The following is a 24,076-nucleotide window of genomic DNA, read 5'->3' as shown; positions in this document are numbered from 1 at the left end:
TAGAGCTAATTCCAATATGAGCAGGAAAAATGCTTTTACATATTTTTGTCAAGAAATTTTATTTTTTAGAATTAAGATATAATATTTAAGAAAAGTATCAAATTACAACGTGTTGAAAAGATACCTCCTTATACATCCTGGTTACATTTGTTTAGGTAAGTCTAACTTTCAAAGTTTAAGGATCTAAAAATCCTATAAAAATGCATGTTTATTTTTGTATTCCCACTTCATGTATATATTTCATGCAAAATATATTGAACAATGCACGTGTCATTTTTATTATGTATTTATTGCTTTATTAAAATATTTCATATATAACAGAAATAAGAGAATGGCCAAAGTTGATGCACTTTCTGCAAGATGAAACATATACTATGATCAACATGGAGGTGATAATGATATGTAGTGATAATGATGATAACAATGAAGAAGAGGTCCAAGAGAAAAACGAAGTTAAACGTGTCTTTTCTCAGGGTGAAGACCAACTTTATGGTAAATCAAAATTGAGATGTTATGATACTTACATTTAAAAATTAAAGAATGACATATCAAGTGAGAATGAACATCTTATTTGAGAATGATAGGAATGATTTTGAACCATTAGATTAAAAATTAAAGGCTGATATTTAATTGCTCTATTAAAAACCCACGCGCACCTCTTTTCTTCTTCCGCATAGCTACAAAGGAAATCCTTCTACCCAGAAAATGAAATTCTTTTCAGCCATCAAAGTATATCCACTCCACCTGTGATGCTAACCAGTGGTAACATTGTCAAAGACAACCCATATTTTGGATTACATCAAAGATCCATTTATCTCCTATATATATATTCAAGCCATCTGATGTTCAGCTCATTTAATTAACGAACTTAATTTTCAGCTCAACAGGTGGCTCTGGTTGAAATCTAAACAGGTGGTTTTCGTTTATAGTTACATAGATTGGTGGAAACATCCGTTGCTTTGGATGGGTATTCTTTTGTAAATGTTTTTTTTCCTTGGTTGGTGCTTTTTTGTCACCAGTTGCCGTAATTTTGTAAATATTTGTGGTGTTTCTTTCTCTTGTGCGCCTTGTGCGAGTGGAAACACCTTTTGGTTATATATCTCATTTTGATTTCTTCAAACAAAAAAAAAAATCAGCTCAAGTTCGGCTCATTTGGTTCACGAATCAAGTTCAACAGATTAATTACCGAATCATTTGATTTCGAACTATATTCGAGTTGATTTGGTTCATTGCAAGCCCTAACCAAAACCGTGAAAAAAGGTTTATGTTATTGATAATCAATCAAAGTTCGCTACTACTACTGCCACTGTCTCTATTGCCACCAACCGTGTTACTACTCGATCGAGGAAGACATTCAACCACACATAATGATGAATATATAACTAAAAAAAAAAGTTCATTATTTGGACAAGGAAATTTTATGTTTATTGAGAATACAACATAAAGGCCAATTAAGCCTGTTTTCCAAATAATATAATACATCAACAATCATCATAAAAACCAATAATGCAGTACCTAAACAAGGAACTAATTATATCTTTTCTACTCATTAAAACTTGATGCATCTGCAACCATAATCCTTGCCTCATTTACTCTATGTTAGAATCTAACATAAAAGAACTAAAAGGGACAATGGAGATGAGAACAAAAATGATTAAAAGAAAAATTCAAGAACAAATATTTATTTATTTTTGACAAAATTCAAGAACAAATTTTATAAGTTAATTCACAACCAATGAGACCATTATAAAGACACGGGAGATGGGATTGTCTGCATAAAATTATCCTTCCAAAATTCGAAATCCCTTAATCCGGACAAAGATATAATTCCTTTGCTCCTTACCGAAATGCATCACATCATATGTTCCATGCTCCTGCAGAAGACTTGCTATGTCCTCTTCAATAATGTGTTCTGGGAGGGTAGACATGTGGATAATCTTTGTCGGCACGCAGCAATATCGGTAGTTTTTCGCAACATTCTGATTGAACCTGTTGAGACTTGACTTCACGTACACATGTATGATTCCAGCGTCTAGAAAATATGATTGAAATTCAATATTTGAAAACCACACTGCATACCAGAGAACACTAGTGAGATTAATAACAATACAATAATTAATGAACGCCATTAAAATTAATCTTGTTTAAATAAATAAATGAGCACGCAGTCTTTTAAATAAATCAAATTGGGTTGTTTATGAGTTTCCAAGGTCTTCAATCTTTGACAGAAAAAGAAAGAAAACAATGAATAACAATCTTCAAGTAAGATTCATAAACAAAAGAAAAAGTACCAAACAAAGAGTTTTCTGGGAAGACTGTCCCAAAACAGCAATCTGTGAGCTCAACAGAGCTTCGAACTGGTGAAGCTCATACTAGAGGAAGAAACAGCGACCATTGACCAGGAACCACAACGCAGTTAATGTTTTACCAATGAAGACCCAGTAATATACTAACAAAGGAACGATGAATTGAATTCTAACTATATTAAATTAATTAATACTCCCTTCGTGACAAAATATATATAAGAAACAATGAGTCAACGAAAGTTGATGTATCTGGTCCAAATTTTAGACCAAATACATCAATTTTCTGACTCATTTTTGCTTATATTTTTTTACGGAGGGAGTATTTTCTTAATAAAATCAATTTTTTTTGAAAAAATATTACTTAACTACAAATAGTTTTCTTATTTCCACAAATCAACTACTTTAAATGGAAAACAAAAGTTAATTTAGTTTATGTTATGGATGTGCAATTTTTCACTTTGGTAAGATCTAACATTTTACAATCTTAGGCACTGAACCAAAGCATTTATATTTGATTTAATCGTTATGTAAATAAATTTCCACATTTTAATGATATCAAGGTATACAAAGAAGTTCTTATGCATTGATTAAAGTATCATTGGTTATTGACGATTGTGGTCACGAGTTAAAAGCAACATCCACGCCCTCCAAATTCGCTCCTAGACCAGACATCAATAGTAGAAAAGCCACATTCAATAAAGAACTTATTGCGTTTAGGCTCCATCCGTTTATATTTGGAGAGTTCGAAATATTTTGAGCATTGAAAGAGATTGACTATAGTCAGAGATGACAAATCCTGAGGAAAAAATGGCATTGTGGTAGGAGTAGCCTGGTGCTCCAAGGTTTCTTATAAACACATTGTCAGGCCATGTCCTGTCCGATGTGGGACTCTTAACACACCCCCTCACGACCAGCACTATTGGGCTTGGTTCGTGGACATAAATGGTGGGTGGCCCGATAGCGGAAACCTGATAACAGGTGGCCCAATGGATCTTGGAGAGGCTCTGATACCATCTTAGAAATGGTGGTTGGGCCTAACACAACCCCACAAAACCGGCTTGTAAGGTGAGGATTGCCCCCACTTATAAACACATTGTCAGGCCATGTCCTGTCCGATGTGGGACTCTTAACAGGAGTAGCCTGCGATTATTCTTCGAAGAACAGCCAAGCAAAACACATGCTTGCTAATTGCTATAATGGGTCATTAATATAGGTGCTTCTTTCGATTTATCGCTCAATTAGATAGATAAATCAATTCAATTTGATTGATTTTATGTTTCTTAGAAGATAACATACCAATCATTTTTAAATCAATAGAAGATACTCAATCAACTACACGCATGAATATTATTTTTTTAGGTTAAACATGTATTTGGAATTTGAATCAACTTTCTTCAATGCCCCAAATAATAATTAGGATAATATCTGTTTTAAACATTTATGATTTATGGCTTTTAGTAAAACTGGAAGTGATCGGAGAGTAAAATAGCCCAAACCAATGTTGATTAACAGAAAACAACAATAAAAATATCATTAAAAAAAAGAGTGAGAAAAAGTTTTAAAAAAGACCCACTCCGTTTTTAAATTAAGTCAAGCAACAAAATGGTAATATAACCCCCCAAAAAATATAGTTATGAGTAGGTCCTAAAACAGCCCAATACTCTTCTCTCAAGACCTAGCTTTCTTTTATCCTCGGCTGCCTACCTCCATTAGTAGCCTCAATGTGCCATCTTTCTTTCCTATTCTTCTTCCAGAGCTAGCGAAAACAAGATCGCAAGATATTTGCAAGAGTTTTTGCAATTTCACTACAACCTCAATAGAATACGATACTTCATTAGATCTTGCGATATAAATCGCAATTATGACAACATTGGTCAGAAACAATAGGGTTTAAACAGAAAAAAGAGAAGATAGAAAACGACGGCTAATACTAGCACAACAGAAGTATGATTAGTAGTGCATGTCTAAGCGCACTAACAGCAAGACTAATACCGTAATATCTTCTAACAAAAATAGAAAAATATAATAATTACTCATGTTTTAGAGTTTCGAGTATTTGCATATATAGTGTGAATATTGTGCTCATGTAGTACAGGTACACTGTTAATCAGTGACTGTATTGTGTTGAGTGATACAAAGTAATCTTTATTGTATAACCGGTCCAACTCTCAATAATTCTTAGAGTTCATATCAATCAAATATTCACACTCAGATCCTAGTATGAAAATTCTAATATGCAAGCACAACCTATAAGATATCACAAGATATAGTATTAAGATTATATAATAACCAAGGTATGCATGAAACTAACCTTCAGAAAGTGTACCGCCAATTCAGCTTGGAAACCATCTCCCATCTGGACAAGCGCATGATCTGGTTTACTTCGGAGACGTTTGATTCTGACAATGTTCCCATAAAGAGAGAACAAGTTGAACAGTTTATGCTCATCGATTCTCTGAAATAACCAAATTTGAATAATATATTAAAATAATGGATAGATATCTTTCTTGCAGAATGAAAAATGTCACAACCAAATGTACTTACATCAGGATTGAGATTTGTGACAAGAATTGTACACCTTTCATTTGTTCCAGTTATTCCAGGCGGCAAATCTCCCCCGAAGGCAGTTTCAATTGCTTGAGCATTACACATCTATAATTCAAAACACATTGATAAGTATGTGGAGGGATTAACCTTTGTGTTTAAAAAGTCTTATAATTAAAATCTTATTTAACGAGGTTTAGAGTGGAAAATCTTAAAATTAAGCTAAACAAAACATTTTAAATGCATGTGCGGTTCACCGTACCATGTCATTTATTACAAAATGGATGAAAATATTAAAAATTTATTAAATGTGTATCTACAGCTGGTTTACAAAGAAGAACATAGAGTTATGTTATTTAATCACAAAATGGAAGAATATCCAATACAATCTCATGATGCAAAATATTCAATAAAAACCTTCCTATATGAATCAAACCTCAATATGAGCAGAAAAAAATGCTTCTAAATAAAACCTCAAATCCTTGCAGCCGTCTGCATGGAAATATATTTAAAAAATAAATCCCCATCATCTAGTTTTATTGTCAAAGATAAGAAAATTTAAATTCCCACAGTTGGATGCTAATGGGGAGACTCAATTTTGGTTGGACCTAACTCAAGCCTACAAAACTGATTTGTAAAGTGAAACGTGTCTCCCACCTTTAAACTAATTTGGAGTGTGACCCGAGTCTCCGAATAGCAGGTAAGCCAACACATCTCAGATAGACTCTAATATCATCTTAAGATTTGGATTGGACATAATTACTCCCTACAAAACCAGTTTGTAAGATGAGATATGTCCCATCAGATGTGGGACTCACAAAAGGGAGGCATTAGGAAAACTAGGTAGGTATTCAACATTTTCAGATTTTTAATAATATGAATCAAAATTGAAAATGAAGAGACATAAATTGTTACACATTTCTTATAAGATGCAAACTGAAGTGACTTCTACATTAACGTGAAAAGTACCCACCGGTGAGGGTCAGAACCTGGAATCCCTCCATACATTCTTGCATCGCCATATCCAGACTATCACAGAAGATAAAAATAATATTAGAGTGAAGTTTACAAAGATCGGCTAGAAATGTTGGTTCATCAATATATTATAAAAAAAATCACATAGAACGTACTTGTGAAGATCGGCCTTTCTGCTCTGTGGCCAGATTTAGGTTGGTAAAGTCCCTGCTCCGTGGTTCATCAATAATATTCGAGAACTGAATGTCCAGCTGACAATAACCATCATAAACATTTCGTCCCTAGAAAATTCCAAAAGTACAACAATCATCATTCCAGAAAAATAATATCAGAATTAACAAGACAAGTAGAACATGAAGTTCATGTAATTACAACACAACCTGCAGTGCACCTCTGGCAGTCGCGGCACTCTGACGAGTCTCATACTGGATCAGAGCTTGGAAGCCTACACAATTTTTCAAATATAATGATAATCTTCATCCATTATAATAAGGAATTCGCTTGATGTCACGAAACAGCTCATCATTATTTGTCAAAAAACTAAATAGTATTATTGGCCATTCACCCGTGTTTTCCGTCAAAATCTTATTGAAATGTTTATTCTTGGTTCTTAAAAATCGACACATGTACATGACATGATATTTGTGACTGATTTTTCTCATGAAATATAGCACAGATCAAAAGCAGCGATATTCATTTCCCCGATCTAATTATAGGAGTTTATGTATATTGTCATTCTGTTGAGAAAACTGAACCATTCCATGAAACATTAAATACCAAGAAAAAAAATCCACTCATGTAAAATAACTTGCTTCATCGTTTTTCATGTTATAATTTAAAAATAATAATAATAATAATAATATGTTTCAAAATAACTTTTTCCTGTTCACTAATAAAAAAGATGAAAAAAATATTGATGTTTTAAAATAAGTTGTTGCCTAATAATCTCAAAAGCACTTCACGAGAGACAGAGAAATCTAAGAATCTGACCAGCTGGCTTATGAAATGTTACAATCTTTTCCACATATCCATGGCGAGAAAATACAAAATCATTATGTGGTGCATTTTGATTATTTCAGAAGAAACATATTGGTTTGATCTTCGTTTTGATTTGTTGCCTTAAACTCTGATTGATCATTATTAATGGAAAAAGTAAGTTCATCTAATTTTTTCAAGGCATTTCATTTAGGTGCAGAAGTACAAATGAAGACTCTCTTGAATTGTTTGAAAACTTAATTATCGCAGAAGATATGTATACATAACATAATTATGTTCCATGTACATATGCACCTATAGGAAATGCCTTGAAAAAATTAGATGAACTTACTCCTTCACTGAGTAAGGATCAATTAGAATTTGTGGCAACAAATCAAAACGAAGATCAAACAAATGTTTTTTCTGAAATTAATCAAAATGCTCCACATAAAGAACCCAGTAATGAAACAGAAAAAAGATTTGAGGAAGGAAATCCAATTTGGAAAGCCAAAATTTATGCCAGAAGAAACAATGATCAAGTAGTAGAATACCATATTCCTCAGCTCAGCCAAGAATCTAAACCGAGTGAAAGTCAACCGACTCAGACAGGTAAATCTCTCCTTGATCCTAATTATCTATATACTGACCTTGATGTGCCCATAGAATTCAGGAGACAATATATTGATCTTAATGTTCCCATAGAATTTTGGAAGCATAGGCCATGTACGAGGCACCCCTTCTCTAACTTTGTATCATATTCAAACTTGTCACCCTATTTCGCTGCCTTTACTTCTAATTTATCTAGTGTCAAAATTCCTAAGAATGTACAGGAGTGAATTTTGCTGCCTTTACTTAACTCAGAACTATGGCATAGATTACTCAGTGATTTTGACACTAGATAAATTAGAAGTAAAGGAAGCAAAAGAGGGAGATAAGTTTGAATATGATGCAAAGATAGACAAGGGGGGCCTAGTGCATGGCCTACCTGACTTCCTAAAGGCTATGGAAACATTAAGATCAGTATATTGTTTCCTAGTTCTATGGGGACATCAATATCGGTATATAGAGAATTAGGATCAAGGAGAAATTTACCTATTTGAGTCATTAGACTTTCACTCGGTTCAGATTCTTGGCTGAGCTGAGGAATAGGGTCTTCTTCTACTTGATCATTGTTTCTTCTGGCATAAATTTTGGCTTTCCAAATTTGATTTTCTTGCTCAAATCTTTTTTATTTTTCACTATTGGGATCTTTATGTGGTGGATTTTGATTAATTTCAGAAGAAACATATTGGTTTGATCTTCATTTTGATTTGTTGCCTCAAACTCTGATTGATCCTTACTAATGGAAGGAGTAAGTTCATCTAATTTTTTCAAGGCATTTCCTTTAGGTGCAAATGTACAAATGAAGATTCTCTAGAATTGTTTGAAAACTTAATTATCGTAGAAGATATTTATACATCACTTAATTTTGTTCCATGTACATATGCACCTAATGGAAATTCCTTGAAAATACTAGATGAACTTACTCCTTCCATGAGGAAGACTCAATTAGAATTTGAGGCAACAAATCAAAACGAAGATCAAACAAATGTTTTTTTTTGAAATTAATCAAAATGTAACGCATAAAGATCCCTGTAATGAAACAGAAAAAGATTTGAGGAAGGAAATCCAATTTGGAAAAGCAAAATTTACACGAGAAGAAACAATGATCAAGTAGTAGAAGACCATATTCCTCAGCTCAGTCAAGAATCTAAACCGAGTGAAAGTCAACCGACTCAGAGAGGTAAATCTCTCCTTGTCCTAATTCTCTATATACCGACCTTGATGTCCCCATAGAATTTACGAAACAATATATTGATCTTAATGTTCCCATAGTCTTTAGGAAGCGTAGGCCATGTACTAGGCACCCTTTGTCTAACTTCGTATCATATTCAAACTTTTCACCCTATTTTTCTGCCTTTACTTCTAATTTATCTAGTGTCAAAATTCCTAAGAATGTACAGGAGTGAATTTTGCTGCCTTTACTTCACTCAGAACTATGGCATAGATTAATCGGTAAATTTTGACACTAGATCAATTAGAAGTAAAGGCAGCAAAACAGGGAGACAAGTTTGAACATGATGCAAAGATAGACAAGGGTTGCCTATTACATGGCCTACCTGGCTTCCTAAAGGCTATGGAAACATTAAGATCAGTATATTGTTTCCTAAGTTCTATGGGCACATCAATATCGGTATATAGAGAATTAGGATCAAGGAAATATTTACCGGTTTGAGTCGGTAGACTTTCACTCGGTTCAGATTCTTGGTTGTGCTGAGGAATAGGGTCTTCTACTACTTGATCATTATTTCTTCTCTCGCATAAATTTTGCGTTTTCAAATTTGATTTTCTTGCTCAAATCTTTATTCTATTTTACTAATGCGATCTTTATGTGGTGCATTTTGATTAATTTCAGAAGAAACATATAGGTTTGGTCTTCGTTTTGATTTGTTGCCTCAAGCTTTGATGGATCCTTACTAATGGAAGGAGTAAGTTCATCTAATTTTTTTTATGGCATTTCCTTTAGGTGCAGATGTACAAATGAAGATTCTCCTGAATTGTTTGAAAACTTAATTATCGAAGAAGATATGTATACATCACCTAAATTTGTTCCAATGTACATATGCACCTAAAGGAAATGCCTTGACAAAAATTAGATGAACTTGCTCCTTCCATGAGTAAGGACCAATTAGAATTTGAGGCAGCAAATCAAAACGAAGATCAAACAAATGTTTTTTTCTGAAATTAATCAAAATGCACCACATAAAGATCGCAATAATGAAACAGAAAAAAAGATTTGAGGAAGGAAATCCAATTTGGAAAGGCAAAATTTATGCCAGAAGAAACAATGATCAAGTAGTAGAAGACCATATTCCTCAGCTCAGCCAAGAATCTGAACCGAGTGAAAGTCAACCGACTCAGACAGGTAAATCTCTCCTTGATCCTAATTCTCTATATACCGACCTTGATGTCCCCATAGAATTCAGGAAACAATATATTGATCTTAATGTTCCCATTGCCTTTAAGAAGCGTATGCCATGTACTAGGCACCCCTTCTCTAACTTTGTATCATATTCAAACTTGTCACCCTATTTTGCTGCATTTACTTCTAATTTATCTACTGTCAAAATTCCTAAGAATGTACAAGAGTGAATTTGGTTGCCTTTACTTCACTCAGAACAATGGCATAGATTACTCGGTAAATTTTGACACTAGATAAATTAGCTGTAAAGGCAGCAAAAGAGGGAGACAAGTTTGAATATGATGCAAAGATAGACAAGGGGTGCCTAGTACATGGCCTACCTGGCTTCCTAAAGGCTATGGAAACATTAAGATCAGGATATTGTTTCCTAAGTTCTATGGGGACATCAAGATCGGTATATAGAGAATTAGGATCAAAGAGAGATTTAGCTGTTTGAGTCGGTTGACTTTCACTCGGTTTAGATTCTTGGCTGATCTGAGGAATATTGTCTTCTACTACTTCATCATTGTTTCTTCTGGCATAAATTTTTCCTTTCCAAATTTGATTTCCTTCCACAAATCTTTTTTTCTGTTTCAATACTGGGATCTTTTTGTGGTGCATTTTGATTAATATCCATAAAAACTTTTGTTTAATTTTTGTTTTGATTTGCTGCTTCAAACTCTGATTGATCCTTACTAATGGAAGGAGTAAGTTGATCTAAGTTTTTCAAGGCATTTCCTTTAGGTGCAGATGTACATGAAACAGAATAATGTGATGTATACACATCTTCTGAGATAATTATGTTTTCAAACAATTCAGGAGAATCTTCATTTGTTCCCCCCCCCCCCCCCCGAAGATGATCATTACCAAAAAAATGTTTGTTTTCAAAAGGAGTAACTTCCATTGTTACAAACATTTTGTGTATTAGCATCAAAATATTTATAACCTTTTGACTAAAGTACACTTTTCCACCCCTAAGTTTCACAAAGTTGTGATTTTGGCCCCCTATAAAAAAATGAATAATTTTACCTCCTAAGAATTAGCCCCTTATAGTAGACCTTTTGGCCAATTTTAACTTAGTCAATGCATATGTGGCATGCCACATGTGTAATTATTGAATTTAAAAAAAATAAAAAATTCATAATCATTTGTAAAGGGGATAATTCTTAGTGGACCAAATTATTCATTTTTTTCATGGAGGGTCAAAATCGCAACTTTTGGAAACTTAAGGGGGAAAAGTGAACTTTAGCCTAACCTTTTTGAGAATGTGAATACCAAATAAAAACACATTTGATTGCACAGGGTTTACCAAGATGTTTGTGTTCGTAAACAAAAGTCGTGCATCCAAATATTTAAAACATGGGATGGCAAATGGTTTATTTAATGTGTCGCTATCAAGACAGCTTCACCCCATAAATATTTAGGGACATTGGTATATAAGATTGATGCTCGTGCAACTTCAAGAAGGTGTCGACTTTTTCCTCTCTGCAATCCCATTATGCACCAATTTACAAAAGTTTTTAATGATTTGACCTACCTCATATTTTCCTTTCAACAAGTATACCCAACAAAGCCTAGTATGATCATCTGTGAAAGTGATAAACCATTTTTTGTTGGATAAAATACTTGTACGATTAGGCCCCCAAACATCACTATGAATCACTGAAAAAGTTTTGAAGGTTTATAAGATTAAATTGGAAAAGAACTTCGATGAAGTTTAGCAAACTCACAAACCTCACATTGAAGTAAAGAAATATCTTGTTTAACAAAAAGTTTAGGAACCAAAGAACTTAAATATTTAAAACTAGGATGGCCTAACCTTAAATGTCACAACATAATGTCATCCTTATAATAGCATTGATCCAACTCTTGCCAAAGGGCTATCAATTTATTATAGTAGGTAGTGACATCCATGTCATTCTGCTTTAAATTCCATAAATTTGATTTCAGATCATAAATCTGAAAGAAACTTTTAATATCAGAGTAGGACAGTTTTACAGCATCCCAAACATCTTTTGTTGTGGGCAGATACATGTATGATTTTCTCATACCTTCCTTCATAGTATTTCTAAGCCAGGCAATAATTGAAGAGTTTTCAGATTTCTAGAATCTATAATGAGGATGTGTTGTAATGAATGAGGATGTGTTACTGCAGGCACTGGAACATCACCTGTAAGAAAACTGAATTACCCTTTGCTTCTAGAACAACTCGAACAGTTTGGGACCATTCAGCGTAGTTTGAGCCATCCAGTTTCTGAGCATTAACCTGGAGAGAGTTATTTTGACTTCCACCACCTCCTGAGTTATTGTAACCACCATCAAATGGGTACCCATAACCGGACCCAAAAATGTTGTTGTTGGGATCACCTCCTCCGTAACCGAATCCACCACTAAAATTGATGTTTGTCGTGAAATTGAGCAGTGGTGGCATGGTAAATCCGATTCCTCTGCCGGAATCTTTGTTTGCGCCGCCCATAGAATTATTGTTGTTAGCGTTGCCGCCTTCACGTCCGACAGGGGGTGGTGTTTGGTTAGGGTCCACCATAGTTTGGATCGGTCGGGTAAGAAACAACAGGGGGTGGTGTTTGGTTAGGGTCCCCGAACCCAACTAGTTAGGGAAAGCTTTACAATATCACCCTAGCCCTAACAGAGCTCTGATACCATGTAGAAAAATATATGGGTGATAATTTCTTATTTATTATAAAGAAAAAGGGCTCCTTTAATAGGAGAGAAATACAAAGTCAACTCCTTTATTTTGGGAGTAATATAATGACTCATAATTAATCATTAAACAAGAAAATAAATAATATTAATTAAGAAATATTTCAACAAGAGGCTTGTAGCAAACCAAGTATTTAAAGTTTTAATAAGTTGTTGAAAATGAAATAGAAAATGAAGAGACATAAACAGTTAGACATTTCTAATGCTACATAGGATGCAGCACATCCACAGTCATATATAGGATGCAACAATTGATGAATAGTAACTTAGAGAATTTGATTGGGCTGAGCATTCGAAGAGTTGGCGACCGCAAACAACATGGAGAAAATTCACAGATAGAAAGAAAGGAAAATAAATAGAGAAAGAAAATTTGACAATAAACCATTTAATGGGAAGTAATATAAAAATATAAAAAGTAAAATAATTATATAACATAACATAAAAAAAGGCTAACTGATTCTCCACATTTTCCACAAACGAAAAGGGTATATATTATTCAATTAAAGAAAAACCATAACAAAACCAACCTCATCTTCTCGGTCTTGACTTTGATCCATTGTTGTTAGTACTCGATGGGAGGAAAACTAGACATAAAGATTTCTCCCCCTTGAACAAAACATGCCGAAAATTACGTAAGTTGCGTAAAAACAACAATTTCTTAACATCAATGGGAATGAATAGTGCTTTCCAATTACCAAAAATATACAGTCCAACATAAAGTTAACAAAAGAGTAGTCAAGTTGCATAAAAGAAAAATAAATAATCTATGTATACCTTATGCTTGGTTGGACATTTGTGAAAAACTGTATAACACTAACAGCGGAAGGAACATCTTGCATTTGAAGAAGTGGCTGCGAGAATGATAAAACAATTCATCTGTGAGTTCAAAGAGTCTGCAATAAACCAAAAGATTCATTTAAAGGCATGAAAGAAAACCTGATTTTTGGGAGGCAGCATCATAAGCTTGTTATGACTCCAAAAGGCTGAAATAACTGGAGCAAATCCTTCTGCAACAAGAATAATATTGTCGAATAAATTTTTAGGTTTACCAGTCTACTAATCATTTTTGTTTCTCATTTATGATGATAAGTGGACCAGAAAGAAATTATGTGTGTGTGTGTGTGTGTCAGAGAAAGAAACAAAACAGAGAAGTTCATATCACTGACATTCATGCGACGTGCATGAATTGGTGCAATTCTATGTCAATAATATGAATGTCGGACCATAATCGGGTTAATCAAGTGAATCCATGACATGATCATATTAAAAAAAACCACAAACATAAAGAGAGATGGGTAAGAGTTATTACTTCAGCTATCTCAGGTCCAACATTTCGAACGTGAATAACCTTTGAAGGTTTAGCCATTTCAAATTACCTGTAAAAAAACTATAGATTAGAATTCCTTCAACATCCCTCAGCTCATCAAAAGATTGACAGCAAAAAATTAATAAATTAGTGATTATGTTAATTATGAAAGGTTCAACCCTAAAACTCCTTCGAAGTTCCTCATCTCATTAATCGCGTTGGATGAGCGGTGAAATTGACAAACAAACAAAAAAAGAGAACCACCATAATTTTGGCGATAGATACACTTTGTAGCTTCACAAAATTACGGTGGTTCGGCATAATTTTTCAATCTCACCGTTCGTCCAAGTAGGCAAAATGGTATCATTAATGATCAAACCTTACAATTAACTAATAACATTTTATCCTAACTTACAAATGCTTATGTTGAAACTCAACAACACAGTTCCAACATCAAAACACAAATTAATAACAGAAAAAAAAAATTACACATAAAATTAATCTTTTTCAATTAATCTTCAAAATCCAATTTACATAAACTCAATATTCAATTATATAAAATATAATTATATACTTTTTCAAAAAAAATAAAAATAAATAAATAAACTATATAAAATCATGAGGCTTCTCAAACAAAGTGGTAATCGAATAAAAATTCAAACTTTATGTGCTACTCAATTGAACTCGAGAAAACTCATAAACCAATTTGAAAAATGAATCTATAAGTGGTGAAAAAAATTGACACGTAGCAAAAGAAAAGGGGATCTCTAATTTTTTTTTTAAAAGACACGAAATTCATCAAAAAGATGGTATCTCAATACTTAGTACAAAATTACACAATAACATTGAAAAACAACCACAGAGATAGGGAGAGAGTGATTGCCTGATGAGAGAGAGGGATTGTCTGATGAGAGAGAGAGAGAGAGAGAGAGAGAGAGAAGGTTTGCCTGATGAGAGAGAGAGAGAGGGGTGGGGGGGGGATTGCCTGATGAGAGGGAGAGGGATTATCCTAATGAGATAGGGAGAGGGATTTGCCTATGTATGCTACAAGGCCCAAAGCTTTTTTTTTTAATCACAAGGGCCAAAAGTTGTGATTTGCATTGCATCGCATCTGACGCAGTAACAGCTTCGAGCCATCTACTTTTAAGTAAATAAAGGAGATTATTTCAATGTGTGAACTGAGGTTGAAATCTAAATCGTCCCGTCTCAAATAAACAGTCCAGGACTATTGCAATGTCAAACTCGGTGAAAATATCATACTCCCTCCGAAATGAAATATAAGCAAAAATGATAGTTGAAAAAATGATGTATTCGGACTTAATTTTTAACCACATACATTAACCTTTCAACTACCATTTTTGTTTATCTTTCATTCCAGAGGAAGTACGTAGCGGTGAATCCAAGTCCAAATGTACTAGATTGTGGTTTTAAAGAACTATTTTAGGAATGTGATGAGTTGGGTTCGAACCCAAGGTTCAACATAAAATTTCTCAAAGCCACACCACTAGGTTGCAGCAATGAAGACAACTTAATAATACATTGAATCATCATGTTGACAAAGTTGAAATACATTGAATCATTTATATTATATTCAAACTTAGATTCTATACAAATAGAAATAAATTGAAATTATATATCTAAATGATATAATAATTATATTTAACCATAAGAGATACAATACTATGACCCATATACCTATCAGAAAAACATACTTTCTAATACATTGAATCACTTTGTCAAAAAAATTAAAATACATTGAATAATTTATTTCATAATTTATATTCTATTCCAATTTAGATTATGTACAAAAAGAAATAAATTTAAATTATTAAATCTAAATGAAATAATATTATATTTAAAAATAATAGTTACATTTTTTTTTTTGTCAAATGGCTATATTCACACACCTTAAGTGTGGGAAATTCGGGTTTGAACCCCAGCCCCTGCAAATAATGTTCATGCTAACTACCAACTGAACTTCACTAACGGGTAAACTTGAGTTACTATGGTCCATATACCTATTGAAAAAACTTTAGAAAAACATAAGAGCTATAGTATTTCAAGAATTTGTTTTAGGGTTAAATATGAAAATAGTCCCCTTAAATATACTAACATTTGATTTTAGTCCCCATAAAATATTCTTTAGGTTTTTGGTCCCTCTAAAAAATTTCATTTATGAAATTAGTCCCTGCTCTAGTGTAATACTCAATGTAGAGCAGGAACTAATTTCTTAATTGAAAAATTTTGGAGGGACCAAAAGCCTAAAGAATGTTTTATAGGGACTAAAATCAAATGTTGGTATATTTAAGGGGACTATTTACTTATTTAACTCTTTGTTTTATAAATCTATTTCACAAAACGGTTTTCAAAAATTCAAAAAAATTAAACACAATCAAGGAAGATACAAAGTTAGATAGAAACATGACCAAAAACCGGATTACGGAACTGTGGTAGATAGAGCATCCGAAAGATCTCTCAGTGGTTGTAAGATCGTAAAACTGTAAGATGCTATGATTTAACTTTCGATCTATTCACATAGGTTTCCAGTGAAATATAATCTAATTTCATATTTCTATCCATAAGAAATGTAAAAGGCATTTAAACGTATACAAATCCAACAAGAAATTGATTTCATATTACAGAAATGCAACCAAAAAATATGAGAATGATTAAACATAGCCATAAGAAATGTAAAGGGCATTTAAACATACCTCTACTTTTTCCAATCGAGCACCTGTTTTCGGATCAACTGCAACAGATCCAATAACAATAAGATCAACCTTTATAATTCGCAACACCAACAGAAGTACATGCTTCCTTGATGGTACCAGAAGTTAACATATTGGACTCGATTACAGAAAACGTCTGTAGCCGTGCGTGGTTGAGGAGTTAACAACTTCTTTCCATCTGCACAGGTAAATAGAATAAAATTAAAAAAGAGCTAAAAGGAGAAGAAAAAGAAGGACTAAATATATTAGTAAGGTCTTTCATGTCCTCAAAACATGAGGACTAAATACACCATGTCATCCACGTGATGTGGTGTGGATTCTCAAAATCTTTGCTAATATTATCCATTCTCAAATTCCAAAGATGCTCCTAAAGTTTATACAGACTCTCAAATTTTACAAAAGTTGAGGAAGATACATCTGCGTTTACATGCAACTTATATGAGAAACTTATTTGTATCTAATTCCAAAGATGCTCCTCAAGTTTACACAGACTCTCAAATTTTTGAGGAGCATCTTTGGAATAAGTTGCACTATTCTGTACCAAGTATCGTCGCCTTATATCATTATTCTATTGTACAAGTTTCACAAACATCTATTTTCCTTGATCAGCAATTGACAACATCGATTCAATGTGTAGGATTTATTGTAATGTATGTTATTGACAACATCCTTAAGAGGGAATACAAAATATTTTCATGGGTTTCATCCAAGTACTTCAGGAGGAGAGATGCTTGGTCGTAATAAGAACAACAATTCAAATTACATGTAGTAAGAAATTTCCGCGAATCATGTTCATGAGATGTTGGTTTTCAAATAAGAGTGACCATGATTTGCGAACGCATCGAAATCGGTACAAAGATTTAAGAGGAAGTTTGGATAGAATCGTGAAGGAAATGTCATCTGATATATAATTGCGCCCCTTTGCAATTGTTGCAGCCTCTGATTTCTTCTCCATCGACACGAGACGAAGAGAGTCGGATTTTACTTGCAAATTGCAATTCTAACCCTAAGTAACCACTAACCTTCTCAATCTCCTTTTCTTTTTTAATGTTTGGAAATATTTTCAATCTCCTAGTAGTTGATATTTTTTTTTTCTCTTCAAAAAATATAGCATTATACACAACTGATAATCAACATTATACGCAACTGCTCAACATCTGAATTTAACACAATGAATGAATTGTAGCATTATTCTCCTGCTTATTATGAGCATAGATAGTTTGTTTTAATAACTTTTTTACTCCATTTACCATGTCTAATAATTATATTGCTAATTCAAATCAAGTTGTGAAACATATCAACCAAATCAAGTGAAGCATCTAACTAACCGGAAAGAGTGAGAAATTTGACTTGTGTCTGAGGAGAATTTGGATTAACCTTCAAACATTATGAAACGCAAAACACATCAAGCTCCCACATCTGCAAAAAAAAAAAAAAAAAAAAAAAAAAAAACTATTTAATACTTTAAATTAAGTTAAAGGATCTCATGTGCAATTTTAACAAGAGTCTATTAGTCTCTCCGTCCCAAAATAAGTGATCTAATTGGTCGTTTCATACATGTTAATGCACATCTTAGACATTTAATATCTTTAAGTAGGATTTAACAAAAATATAAAAAAAAATTGATACTTAGAAAATATTCATAAAGACGTTAACTTGTAGATGGCTAAAGATTTTAAAGATCAGTTTCACACTTTAGCAGAAAATATACAGATTACTCTTCATACCACAATAACTTGTAGATGGCTAAAGGGTCTGATGCTAATGGTAGCGGTACACACTATTAAATTGAGGTAGATAATCATACTCACATTGATACGACAGAATGATGAAGAATCTTCGTTGTGGAAGATCTCGTCGGAATCCCACTACAAGAATAGTTACCTTTTGCCAAGGATTTTGACAAGGGTTTGAAGCCCCTGGCAAATTTGCCAGGGAAAATGCCAAGGACAACCGCTGGCAAAAAACACTGGGGTTTGCCCCTCGTTTATTTTAAAAAATCCCTGGGTTTTTATTGGCGCCAGAACTGAATTTGAAAAAGGGAAGGAATCAATTGCATGTCAGGAAAAAACCGAGGGAAATTACCAAGGAAAGCCCCTCGGATGTGCAAAAAGTGAGAGAATCCCTGCTTTGTTCCTGCTGAGTTGACTGAAGCCTGCAAAAGTTGTGCAGTGCAGGCCTGCCAGGGGCTAAACCCCTCGGTTTTTGCAGGAAATCCCTGGCTTTTTTATGGCTGTTCTGCAACCTAGCTATGCTAGGATTTGACCAACAAAGCGAGGGGCTTGTCCCTCACATAGGCCCTGTCTTTTTTCCATCCCTATATAAGCCATGCACTGGTCTCTTAGCAGCCTAAAAAACACTTAGAAAAATTTCTTCTTTCTTCTCATAAAACACAGCCCCTTCACACAACACATTCATCAAAGTTCATATATTTGGTAAAAATTTCTTCATTTGTTACATGTTTTTTTCATGATATTAATTTTGATTACTTATTAATGTTATTTATTTTGTATGTTATTCATGCTGTTTTTTTTTTTTTTTTGTGATAAAAAGAAATATATGCATGTTGTAGTTGTAGTTGCATTGTAGCAGAATTTTTTAAAAAAATATGGTCAAACACTAATTGCTTATAATAAATCTGTTTTATTTTTCATGATATTAATTTTGATTACTTATTAATGTTATTTATTTTGTATGTTATTCATGCTGTTTTTTTTTTTTTTGTGATAAAAGAAATATATGCATGTTGTAGTTGTAGTTGCATTGTAGCAGAATTTTTAAAAAAAATATGGTCAAACACTAATTGCTTATAATAAATCAGTTTTATTTTTAAATTAAAACTTTGTTAAAATCTGTTTTTTTAATAAATTAAAATCTATTATTATATTTTATCAATTTATAAAATAAAACAATATAATATAATAATGCATATTGTTTAAAAAAGAGGGACTCAAAAATAGTATAGTACAAAAAATTAAAGTTGTTTATTGATCAAAAACAACTTTTAAAAAAAAACAATTTTTAAATTAATTTAAATACATTTTATTAATTAATAAAAAATTCATTTTAATAAATAAAATATTTATAAAAAAAAATAACATGGACGTTTGCCAGGGGTTAAACCCCTCGCATATCCCTGGTTTTTTTCAGGTCAGACTTTCTTCACATCAGTCACTTCAGCGCAGGCGCAGTCAGAGTTGCAGAAAATTTGCAGACAAAAGTGAGGGAATTTGCCAGGGTTTATGCCAAGGTTTAAGTCACGTGTTATGCCAGGGGTTCTGCCCCTCGTTTTTCTCCCAGGGGTGTAGCCCCTGGCAAAAGGTTTGCGATGAGCGCTTTTGCCATGGCTTCCGCCCCTGGCTTTTTCCCTCACAAACGTCCCTTTTGCCAGGGATTCTGTCCTTTTGACAGGGATTTTGCCCCTGGCAAAAGGTAATGTTTCTTGTAGTGTCCATCGAAGAGACCTCGTCCGATGAGACGAAAGGAGGTGGTAGCTCCGACGCCCAAGTTAGGTGGAAAACAAGGAGGGTCAAGAGGTTTATGAGATAGAATAAACTTACTTGGAATTGCAATGGATTCCGCTTTTATATAGGCATAAGAGAGTGTAATAGGCCTGAAGCTTTATTGGATCTTACCATGTAACTGGGTCTTTGCTAAGTAGATATTGCCTTTTAGGTGGACCTAAACCCTAAACTCACTTAAAAGATTATATCCACTTACCAAAGGCCCAATTATATGGTAAGGCCCAATAAAGCTCCAAGCCCAATACACTCCCTTATGCCTATATAAAAGGGGAATCTATTACAATTTCAAGTAAGTTTATTCTATCTCATAAACATCTCAACCTCCTTGTTTCCCACCTAACTTGGGTGTTGGGGCGCATTTGCAAGTACCACCCCTTACGTCTCACCGGCAACGAGGCCTCTTCCATGGATTCCGGCGAGATCTTCCACAACGAATTATCTTCTTCATCAATCTGTCGTATCTTCCTCAAGATAACATCGTTCTAGGACAGAACACTACCAAAATGAAAAATTACGCACGCATTGCATAGAGCATAGATCAAGTTAACCTCTTTCCATTAAACATAGTTGATTTATGGAAATAAGAAACTTATTTGTAGTTAAGAAATATTTTACTAATTGATTTTATAAAGAAAATACTTAATGTAGTTAGGGAAACTTTTAAATTAATTCATCAATATTTACTTAATTTATTATTGGATCTTCACGACTAAAATAGCCTAAACTAGTGTTGATGTAGAACATAACACAACAATTAAAAAATAAAGATAATTTTTTTAAAAAAAGACCCATTAAGTTTTTGAATTAAGTCCACCAACAAACTGGTAAAAGTAATGTAACCCAAAAAAATGGTAATAGTATGTTGGGCCTTCTTTTCTCCCAAGCCCAATATCCACTGTGCTATCTTTCTTTTTATTCTTCTTCCAGAGTAGAAAAAAACAAGGTCGCAAGATTTTTGCGATTTCAATCTAAGTATAATACGATTCTACATGCATTCTGGATTGCCAGGATTTGGTGAGATCTTGGAATCACACGATGTTGCTATATAAATCACAATTATGACCACTGGTCATAACCAATTAAGACGGCTAATACTAGCACAACGGAACGAAAGTATGAGTAATAGTACAAGATTATGCCCACTAATAGTAAGACTAATAGCCACAATATCTTCTAATATAAATAGAAAAATATAATAATTTTCTCATGTTTTTGAGTATCGTGTATTTTCATATGGTGTGTGAACATTGTGCTTGTGTAATACAGGTACACTATATAAATCAGGGACCGTATTGTATAAATCAGCTACACAATAAAAAAATATTAATATGTTTTAGAGAGAGATAAATAAATCTGAGAATCTAACCAGCTGAATTATGAAATGTTACAATCTTTTCCACATATCCATGGCGAGAAAATACTTATTATAGCATATCCACATTCATAGGATGCAGCAGTTGATGAATAGTAACTAAGAGAATTCGATTGGGCTGAGCATCCGAAGAGTTGGCGACCGCAGACAAAATAGAGAAAATGAACAAATAGAAAGAAAGGAAAATAAATAGAGAAGTATATGATATAGAAAAAAGAAAATTTGACAATAAACCATTTAAAGGAAAACAAAAATTCTTTCGAAAAAAACATAAATAAAACTAACCACGACTTCTTGTCCTTGATTTTGATCCATTGTCGTTAGTACTCGATGAGAGGAAAACTCGATATACAAGATGAATATTTATGCCGCGGGAACAGGACCCCGCAGATGATCAGAGGTTGTCTGTTTTCTTAATTGAGAAGGCATTGAGTAAGCTTTCCACTGGGGAAGAGCAAATACTTGCAATATTTGATCTTAGAGGTTTTGGTCCTGAAAATGCTGATCTCAAATACTTGAATTTTTTGGAAATGTATTTTTTTATACTATCTACCAAATATTTTTAGTTGAGAAGTCTACAATGACATCACCTATTTTCTGCTCTTGAACAAAAGTGGCTAGCTACAAATACATTTCTTTACTTTTGGCAGTTTGATATGTTCTACTATTACTATCCCAATCGATTGTCTCAAGTATTATTTGTGGATGCTCCTGCTGTGTTTAAACCATTTTGGCGGCTTATGAAGAAGTTGTTAAAATCACATGCTTCTTAGGTAATTATTACATATTTTAAATTTTATATATAGTGAACAATTAATACTAGTATTGTCTGTGTATAGTATGCTAAGGGTGGAGATTGAAACATCGATCTCTTTATTACTTCACTTTGCTATTTTTTCATCAAATCGCCATGTAAAGTTTATATCCCCAATTAATGTGTTATATTGGTGGGAGAGTTGGATACCTGACATTTTTATGATTCATACATCTATAACGTTGTTTTCACATTTTTAATCGGAAAAAACAAAAGATCGTGTAGGATTATGTTTAGCATTGTTTGACATGATTGGTCTATTTTCATTTTCCTTTACAGGTTAAATTTTTCTCTGCAGAAACTCTCAAGAAGGAATATTTTACAGATGAAACTTTGCCATCAAATAACTTTCAATCATTAAAGTTTGGTGCCAAAGTTTCATCTGTAAAATATTCCTTTTTGAGAGTTTCTGCAGAGCAAAATTTAACCTGTAAAGGAAAAAGAAAATGGACCAATCATGTCAAACAAGACTAAAAATAATCCTACAGGATCTTTTGATTTTTTTTCGATTAAAAATGTGAAGAGAATGTTATAGAGGTATGAAAGATAAAAATGTCAGGTGTCCAACTCTCCCACCAATATAACACATTAATCGGGGATATAAACTTGACATGGTGATTCAATGAAAAAATTGCAAAGTGAAGTAATAAAGAGATTGAGGTTTCGATCTCCACCCTTAGCATATTATACAAAGACAATACTAGTATTAATTGTTCACTATATATAAAATTTAAAATACGTAACAATTACCTGAGAAGCATGTGATTTTAACAACTTCTTCATAAGCCGCCAAAATGGCTTAAACACCGCAGGAGCATCCACAAATAATACTTAAGACAATAGATTGGGATAGTAATAGTAGAACACATCAAATTGTCAAAAGTAAAGAAAATGTATTTGTAGCTAATCACTTTTGTTCAAGAGCAGAAAATAGGTGATGTCACTAAAGACTTTTCAACTAAAAATATTTCGTAGATAGTATAAAAAAAACATTACCAAGAATTTCAAGTATTTAAGATCAGCATTTTCTAGACCAAAACCTCTAAGATCAAATATTGCAAACATTTGCTCTTCCCCAGTGGGCAACTTACTCAATGCCTTCTCAATTAAGAAAACACACAACCTTTGATCATCTGTGGGGTCCTGTATCAGTGGGAAGCTTACTCAATGCCTTCTTGTCCTAGAATGAAACATACCAAAAATTACGTAAGTTAAGTAAACTGTAATTTCTAAACATCAATGGGAATGAATACTGCTTTCCAATTACCAAAAATATATAGTCCAACATCAAGTTAACAAAAGAGTAGTCAACTTGCATTAAAGAGAAATAAATAATCTATGTATACCTTATTCTTGGTTGAGCATTCGTGAAAAATTGAATAAAGCTAACAGCAGAAGATCATCTTGCATTTGAATAAGATGATAAGTTACCAAAAAGGAATGTGTGTGTGTCAGAGAAAGAAAGAAAACAGAAAAGTATATTCATATCACTGACATTCATGCGACATGCATGAATTGTTTCAATTCTGTGTCATTAAATATGAATGTACGATTTAATAATTTTTAATTTCTATTATAAAAATTTGCAAACAAAGGGGAGAATGGGAAGAAGATTAACAAAAAAATTTAATTCTACATTCATATCAGGGACACATTATTGCACCAATTTATGCAAATATTGCATGATTTAAAATCATTCATGACTCATCACAAGGTATAATACATAAGAAATACTGGCTTTTAAAATATTTTTGATCGAATCAAACTTCAAACTTTGTAAAGACAATATAATCTACAAACATGATTTTA

The 24,076-nt window shown here is 33.1% G+C and overlaps 2 long non-coding RNA genes and 1 other non-coding gene across 3 annotated transcripts; all 3 read right to left on the bottom strand.

Moving 5' to 3' along the window:
* Positions 1–1,408: 1,408 nt before the first annotated feature.
* Positions 1,409–13,105, bottom strand: LOC25496153 (uncharacterized). The gene is made up of 7 exons (XR_003013112.2): positions 13,050–13,105; positions 6,206–6,270; positions 5,981–6,106; positions 5,824–5,879; positions 4,851–4,958; positions 4,618–4,761; positions 1,409–2,071 (listed from the first exon to the last, which is right to left on the bottom strand). It is a non-coding gene; the product is annotated as an uncharacterized protein (transcript).
* A 200-nt stretch (positions 13,106–13,305) lies between these two features.
* On the bottom strand, positions 13,306–13,889 carry LOC112422629 (uncharacterized). Its single transcript, XR_003013113.2, has 3 exons — positions 13,832–13,889; positions 13,459–13,529; positions 13,306–13,373 (listed from the first exon to the last, which is right to left on the bottom strand). It is a non-coding gene; the product is annotated as an uncharacterized lncRNA (long non-coding RNA).
* A 2,653-nt stretch (positions 13,890–16,542) lies between these two features.
* Positions 16,543–23,445, bottom strand: LOC120580854 (uncharacterized). The gene is made up of 5 exons (XR_005646627.1): positions 23,018–23,445; positions 21,739–22,695; positions 21,448–21,571; positions 17,886–17,976; positions 16,543–16,735 (listed from the first exon to the last, which is right to left on the bottom strand). It is a non-coding gene; the product is annotated as an uncharacterized lncRNA (long non-coding RNA).
* Positions 23,446–24,076: the final 631 nt, after the last annotated feature.

This window comes from Medicago truncatula, chromosome 6 (assembly GCF_003473485.1).
Source record: "Medicago truncatula cultivar Jemalong A17 chromosome 6, MtrunA17r5.0-ANR, whole genome shotgun sequence".
Lineage (NCBI taxonomy): Eukaryota > Viridiplantae > Streptophyta > Magnoliopsida > Fabales > Fabaceae > Medicago > Medicago truncatula.
The sequence above is the reverse complement of the archived record's forward strand: the minus strand, read 5'-3'. Positions and strand labels throughout refer to the sequence as shown.